The following is a 6,628-nucleotide window of genomic DNA, read 5'->3' as shown; positions in this document are numbered from 1 at the left end:
TCCCTGCCTTGAGGTTGAAGGGAACAGCAGTCTCTGCAGAGAAGAACTAGAGCATCAGTTCAAGGCTGAAATTCCTTGAAGGAGCCTTTTTTACCCTCTTCTGTTTCAGGGCTGTCGTATTTGGAAATGAAATAGCTGTTGAAAATAAACCAGGTTCTACAGCAGGCTCTTCCTTCATTAGACTTCTGTCACAAGTTATGCGAGTGAGCTGCCTACCTTTAAGCTATTGCCAAATCATTTTGATTTACTCAATAGAATGTGAAGCAAAAGTCTCTGTTCTCTTTCTCCTCTCATGAATAAGCTGCTTCCATCCCAAACTGACACCTGATGTTATAGAATATGCTTTCTGAATGCTTTTTCTTGATAGAAAATGAGTGCAGATTGAAGGAGAGGCTCTGGTCTCCTTCTTGCAAGCAGAGTATAGATGGAGGAATGAACAGTCTTTTCAGAGCCTATGGTAAATTCTGTGCAACATTTTATGGCACATTTAGCAAAGGAAGAACCTGGCTTGAAGACTGAGAAACATTACTGGATGCTTTGAACTCTTTGAACTCCGGCACAGTGGAGTTAGAGCAGTGGAAATGGCATTGGTAATTCAGTACATGAAAGTGCATTGCCTTTCCTGTGCAGACATTGTTCCTGCTCCCTGCGAGAGATTTCAGCGTCTCTGCACTGTCAGTGGATTCACTTATTCATGCTCTGGGAGGAGCGGAGGAGGAAGGGAGGGAGTTAAAGCAGTTCAATGTATACAGAAATCAATAGAAAGACTCCCATTAACTTCAATGGATTTTGAATTTGGAACTTAAACTCCTGCTATACAGACTCTTCTATAAAAGACCTTCTGTTTTTCCACTTAAATGAGAGTCCTTGATGACTGAACTGAACTTCTCCCTAAAGGTGCCCGTGCTGTGGATTTATTACAGTTGTGATGGAAGCAGCCAGTTTGGTGCTTTTGATACGTTAACAGGCTGCCAGTTGAATGAGGTTGTATGTTTGGGTAGAAGAGAAATCCAGAGATGTGCTATAGACAGTGCTTGGAATGGTAATTAGAATGGCTGTTCATTAGGATTAGCAATGCAAAAAAGGTTCCAGTTAATGAACAGTGAAAACATTTTGGCAGCTTCAGGGTTGATATAGCAAGGATGCTCCTGCTGCTGTAATTTAAGCAGCTAACGTGACTGTCCATTATCAGCTCAGATTTTGAAAGGTTTCTTATTCTATCAAAACACAAGTTCTATACTGAGAGCTGGAATGGAAGACGGGTGAGTAAGTTGTGTTATATGTACAATGTATATATTTAATGGGGATGGACTTGAAAGAAGCCACTAGCCAAGATTCTTCAGTTTCAAATGAAAAATTGTGCTCTTTTGTCTCAACTTAAAGGTTTTGAGAGAGACTTTGGCCATGATCAGATGCTGCTTCTGGAAATGGTCCTGTTCAGCTTATCTGCAAGCACAGCTCTGGCTGGTCAGCATCTTCCCAGAGGGCTCTGTGATGCTCATGAGTAATCCACCAGCTGTGCTGAAACAGGACTCTGACAGGTTTTGCTTTTAGTGGTAGAAGAGTTGTAGGTGTTAAAGCCATAGAAGGGAACAGGGAAGAGCATTTGATGGCTGCCGTTTGACTTCTCCGCTGTTGCCATGGAAGACACCTTTGCCTCTGGCATTCATGGAAGTAGTGTTAGCACTGGGCTGACCTCCATAGGAATGGAGCAGAGGATAACAGGGTGGGTGGGATGATGGCTGCTGACCTGCAAGGCCTTCTCCACGATAGTGAAAAGCAAGGTTTGAGTCTGGCTCTGAGTCAAGGACTCAGACTGTTTGTTTTCTTTGGGCTTCTTGCTAACTGTTGAAAGAACTTGGTTTTAATCTAATGTGAAAACAAAAATACTTCTGATTTTTCAATTGTTTTTAGTCAAAATTGTCTTCTTAGTTTGGCAATCGCTAGCACAGGAAAACGAAACAAGCACTCCAAAGTAATGTTTTGTTAAGGAAAATCAGGGTTTGTTCTGTGGAACTGCAATATCTTGAGTTTGGAGTGAAGACTTCTCGCCTCTTATTTCCCATTCTGACTTATTTTTCATGGGTTGCTTCCTTCTGTCTTTATGTGCTCTGTCTAACGGAGCTTTGAACCAGCAGTCCTGTGTGCCTTCCTCCTCTCTGCAGCAGATGGTGTGAGCAACCTGGCCCCATTTCCACCATCAGTGAGCAGCTTACAATGGTGCCAGATTGTTGGCTGCTGTAGATGCCTGGTGGTGGTAACTGTTTAGCTGTAGAGGGTGATGCTCCCTGACAATTAAGCAGCACAGTTGGTATTGAGCATATGCGAATATTTTCATCCAGAAAATGGTGGGGGGGTTTCATCAGTGTGGCTTTCTTGCTGTGAAATTGTCTGTGAAAATGGCAGCTTGACCTGATGCTTTGGCAAATCTTACACGTTATTCCCCTGGATGGTTAATTCCAGTCAAAGGACCAACTTTCCCCCTGATGTCAAAGGGGTTTACTTTATCCCTTATCAGTTGTCTTTCCATATTAATTACTATGGAGGTGATTGTTTTATAACCACATTTTGGATTAGATTTGACCCGAAGATGGAAACTTGTTCTTTTTAGTAGCACAGTCACTAGGTGTCAGGTTTGATTTGGTTGTGCAGTGTTACCAAAGAAGGAGTTGGTCCTGGGCTGGGTTCCTTCACACACTGATATTATAAGTAGCTCGGTCTCCCAGTTCAGCACTCAGTGTACCAGGTACTGTGCCTGCCAGTTGCATGTTGTTATTCTAACATCCAGCAGCTGATGCAATACAGTGAGCTTTAAATTGCTGCCACATCTCTGAGTTACGTGTTACCCAGTCGTGCCTCCTGACCTGGCCAAACTCCAGTTTAACTTTATTCAATTAATGGTCCTGCACAACCACTGGAGATCTGTGTGTCATGCTCATAATAGACATTTTCTCAGCCTTATTGAGATGTGCATAATGTGCAGTTCAGTTTTGATGTATGGATTTAGCTTACAATGTTGTATACAATATGGCTGTCAGCTTTATCAGGTCTCTGTTCAGTGATCAATGCAGAGGGCTCAGACTGTGTATCCAGCTAGTGGTGGAGGCCTGGAGCACCTCCAGCTCCTTCAGCAAGGGCTACCAAATTGTGCACCGTGACCTGGGTATAGGGGATGAGGACAAAGAACTAAAGAGAGTGTGGGAGTGGCAATCCTACAGTGTAGGAATAGGATTTTTGTGGGTATCTGGGGTTGTCTTTCTACTTGAGAACTGTTTCTGACCTGACCACCCTTGTTTTTCCCAGGGGTCTCTCATAAGTTGGTATGAAAAGGTTCTCCTTTCAGACTGGACTGCTACTGTAATGCTTTCAGAAATGAAGAATTTGTTGCTTTAATGGCTGTTGGCCTCCAGAAAACCTGATCCCAGAGATGCCCCTGAAGTGTCCCATAGGGGCAGCCTTTAACAAGCCATTTGGCTGAGCTCTGTCATGGAGCTTCCACTCGTGCTCTCACCCGACTCCCCTTCTGCTCTCATTCTGTTGGGAGCAGCACAAGGTTGTTCTCTTTGTCAGGTTTCTGTTCATGCTGGACACTGCAAGCTTACAGCTGCAGGGACAACACTGTGGCTCTTCTAAGCTCTGGCTGCGGTTTATACCATTCTTTTGAGTTCATGTTATGTTGCCAAAGGCAAATGCAGTAAGATAAAGGATGCTTGCCGAGGAAAAAATGGCATTTAGTAGATATGCTAATTAATGTCTAACAGCTATTCTCTTTAATGAAATTAAGCGCAGAAACATCTTAGCTATTTGAATGTGCTTAATCAAGTCACACCTCCATTTCTTTTGCAAATTATATTAGAGATAATAGTCAACGTGCCAAGCAGATTTTCTGCTATGGAATATGCTGAAATTTAATGAAAATATAACAACTGTTCTATTGAAACTAATTTAGTAGCTTATTTCAGACACTTCATTTAATGTGTTAGCAAAATAAATTGTATGCAATTGTAAACAGCAGCCTCACAGTGTGCCTTACTGATTTAACAATAGGATTTAGAAAACATAGGAAGTTAAAAGGATAAAAAGCTGACTTGAAACCTTTCAAATTGAAATGGTTCCTGCTAACCCTGTTGTTCAATGGGATTCCCTTTCCCATTGTAGCTTTTGATTCTTCTTGTAGCTTTTGATTCTTCCCTGTATTTTTCCTTTTCCTTTTTTTCCTTTGCTATGACAGTCTCTACAAACCGGCCATCAGTAAACTAAAAGCTGAGGTCTCCCATCATTGTTTTGATTCCTGGTTTTACAGGAAAATCTGTAAATCAGATCCTCCTTTTCTGGGCTGTAAGAGCTGTATGTGACTGTGGTCACCTACATGCAGGTTGCATGGAGGGACAACACACCTTTGTCGTGGTGTCAGGGCAGCCCAGAGATGCTGCTGTACATCCCTCGGTTACTTTTTCTCTCAGCTGGGTTATTAAACTGCTGTGGTACCCTGGGTGATTCCTTCAGTATCTATGTGACAGAAATGTATTACAGAAGGAGATATTGATCTCGTTTCTGGAGTTTTGTGCAGTCTTGAGAAGAGCAAAAATGGGTTCCCCAGCTTATTCATGTTAAAAAGTGAATGTGCTGGAACCCTTCACAGACATGCTCTGGACAGAGACAGTTTTTAGACTTGCTTCCTTTTGTCTTGTGTGTGTTTCTTCTAAAGCTGCACTCATTCTCAGATTACATGAACCAGCGTTAAAACTCCTACTGCTTTTCTGGAGAGATCTTATATCAGCAGAGCACTCTGCAGATCATTCAGAACATGATGCACATCGTAAGATCACATTATGGCTACTTACCTCATGTCAGAGTGCTACTAGTAGGGATAATGCTCCTGCAACAAGTGAGCTGAGCTAAAGGTTACTTGGTACACTGGGGACAGAGGGAAGAGTGAACCATGTAGACCTACTTTACATCACCTTCACATGACCCCCATGCTCAGGACAGAATAGCTTCTGACAGGCAGTTGTTTGACCCCACACGTAAGCTGGAAGTCCCAGTTTTATGTCCATAGAATCACAGAATGACCCAGGTTGGAAGGGACCTCAAGGATCATGTAGTTCCAACCCCCCTGCCTAGCAGGGCCACCAAACATACACCTTTACTAGATCAGATGTATGTGAAAAACATGAAAAACATGTCCAGTTTTTCATTAAGCTTCTCAGTGATCTGAGTCACTTCACCTCCTTATGGATTTTTTTCTCCTTTTGGCTATTTGTGGCATTTTACTTAAATCAGGATCCTTCCAACTCTTCCTTATAGAAGGCTGCTGTGAGGGCTGAGTGGATTGGAAAGGGCTGTGAAGATCAGGTTATATGAGTGCTAGGGGCTTTGAAAGCTCTCTTAAAAAACAACATATGGAAGAATTTTCATCTTGTTGGACTGAAACTTTCGTAAGGATTGCACAGGCTTACTTCTGTGGGGGCAGCTGCTTTGTGAGGGAGATGCAGAGATAGAGAAATGTAGTGGTTTCTTATGTGCTGTAGTGGTTTCTTATGTGCCGTAGGCACTTCTGTGCTCCTGGGGTTCCCTCTGTGAAGGGAATGCAGCTCTGCATTAAGAAGTGTTGTACTTGCCAGCTGTATTCTCACCTCTTCTGGCAATCCTGTCATGTTGTATTGGCTCAGGAGTCTGCTCCACCAATACCTCGGGGAAAGAATGGAGAAGAATGTGGAAGCCATTAACCTTTTAGGGCACGCAGGGATGGAGGAGCCCAGAGGGCATAGAAGCTGTTCTAAAAGCAGAGAGCTCAGTGTGCACGGAGCCCAGGTGCTGCTTCTACCAACCCCGCTCCAGCATGCTTGCTTAGATTTTTACTGCAGTGTTTGTGCAGTGATTCCTGCTAATTGCTTTTACGGTAGCTGCTGCAGTCTAGGAAAGGGAGTGCTGCTGAGACATCGGTGTGTATTGCACAGTCATAACTAGAGGTTTGTGTTATCGATGGGATTAGTACTTACATTTACACTCAGATGTATTGGATGTAGTTCTATAACCTCCTGTGGCTGGAAAAGAAAATCTCCTATTGAATCTTTACTAATTGGGGAAATAGTTCAATGCATCTGTACAACACCATAAAACACCCTTCAAAAATACCTACCCAAAGAATCCAATTGTAATTTCCCTGCTATGCGGAGTAATACCATACCTTAGTAGCAGCCCAATTGATTCCACAGGAACTGCTCATACAATAATGCTTGATGCATTAAAAGTGGCATTCATCTCTGAAATCATTTCAGCTTTGATGGCGATCTTCTCCTTATATATTTTAAAGGCAAAATAAATAATTGCTATCACAAGAGTTCAACAGAACAGCTCAGTTTACTGAGTCGTGTATTAATAGAAAGTAAATTCCAGTTTGTATTTAAGCCTCTCTGAAAATCTGACTATGGAGAAATGTGATGTGTGGAGTTGGAGTAACCACTGTCTGGTCAAAATCAGGTTGATCTCTGGAGCAGCTGCTGCTTTCAGTTGCCCATGCAGGGAGGGCAGGTGCTGAGCACCCAGTTCTTCAAGGCTGGTACCCCAGGCTAGGCCATGTGTGTTAGCTCTGTCTACCACGCATGCATGATAGAGATAATCTTTG

Source organism: Coturnix japonica, chromosome 12 (genome assembly GCF_054131305.1).
Source record: "Coturnix japonica strain WE chromosome 12, WE-NBRP24, whole genome shotgun sequence".
NCBI lineage: Eukaryota > Metazoa > Chordata > Aves > Galliformes > Phasianidae > Coturnix > Coturnix japonica.
This window is presented reverse-complemented; position numbering follows the sequence as displayed.